This window comes from Chaetura pelagica, unplaced genomic scaffold (assembly GCF_000747805.2).
Source record: "Chaetura pelagica isolate M959 unplaced genomic scaffold, ChaPel_1.0 scaffold74, whole genome shotgun sequence".
Classification (NCBI taxonomy): Eukaryota; Metazoa; Chordata; class Aves; order Apodiformes; family Apodidae; genus Chaetura; species Chaetura pelagica.
This window is the reverse complement of record NW_009952982.1, coordinates 1,526,713-1,527,232: the sequence shown is the minus strand read 5'-3', so window position 1 is coordinate 1,527,232 and position 520 is coordinate 1,526,713. Positions and strand designations below refer to the sequence as shown.

Below are 520 nucleotides of genomic sequence, written 5' to 3'. Positions count from 1 at the left end.
AGGACACCTCTAGGGTTCTCCAGGTCCTGAAAGGGATCATCAGGTGAGGTCTGGGGCTGGAATTGCCCAGAGAAATCTGTTGAGGGTCTTGTCCAGTATTAAATGAGAATGCAAAATCTGCCCTTGCAGTGCCATGCATAAAGCAGGCAGTATTCTGCTGCGACCTCCAAGAGCAGCTCGCTTACGCTGCAACGCAAGCAAATGTGTCTTTAGAAGGTCTATTAAAGAAGCAAATAACAATTTACGGATCTTTTAAGACGAAAGCAAAATGCATCAGCCGGAAGTCGAGAGAAGGAAAACTGCTGGAGAATGCGGGCATCGATCCCGCTACCTCTCGCATGCTAAGCGAGCGCTCTACCATTTGAGCTAATTCCCCTCTGCTCTTTATGTGGTCCAGCATACAGGTAGTCTCTTCTCGCGAGACGCCGCGCTGCGCCTGCCCGCACGGCGGGGTCGGGGCTCCCCCTGCGCCTGCGCGGGAGCGCGTCGGTTGGGGCTGGCGGCGCGCGGGCCGGGCTGG

General features: G+C 55.6%; 1 non-coding gene across 1 annotated transcript; it reads right to left on the bottom strand.

Moving 5' to 3' along the window:
• Nucleotides 1-303: 303 nt before the first annotated feature.
• Nucleotides 304-376, bottom strand: TRNAA-AGC. The gene has a single exon. It is a non-coding gene; the product is annotated as a tRNA-Ala (tRNA).
• Nucleotides 377-520: the final 144 nt, after the last annotated feature.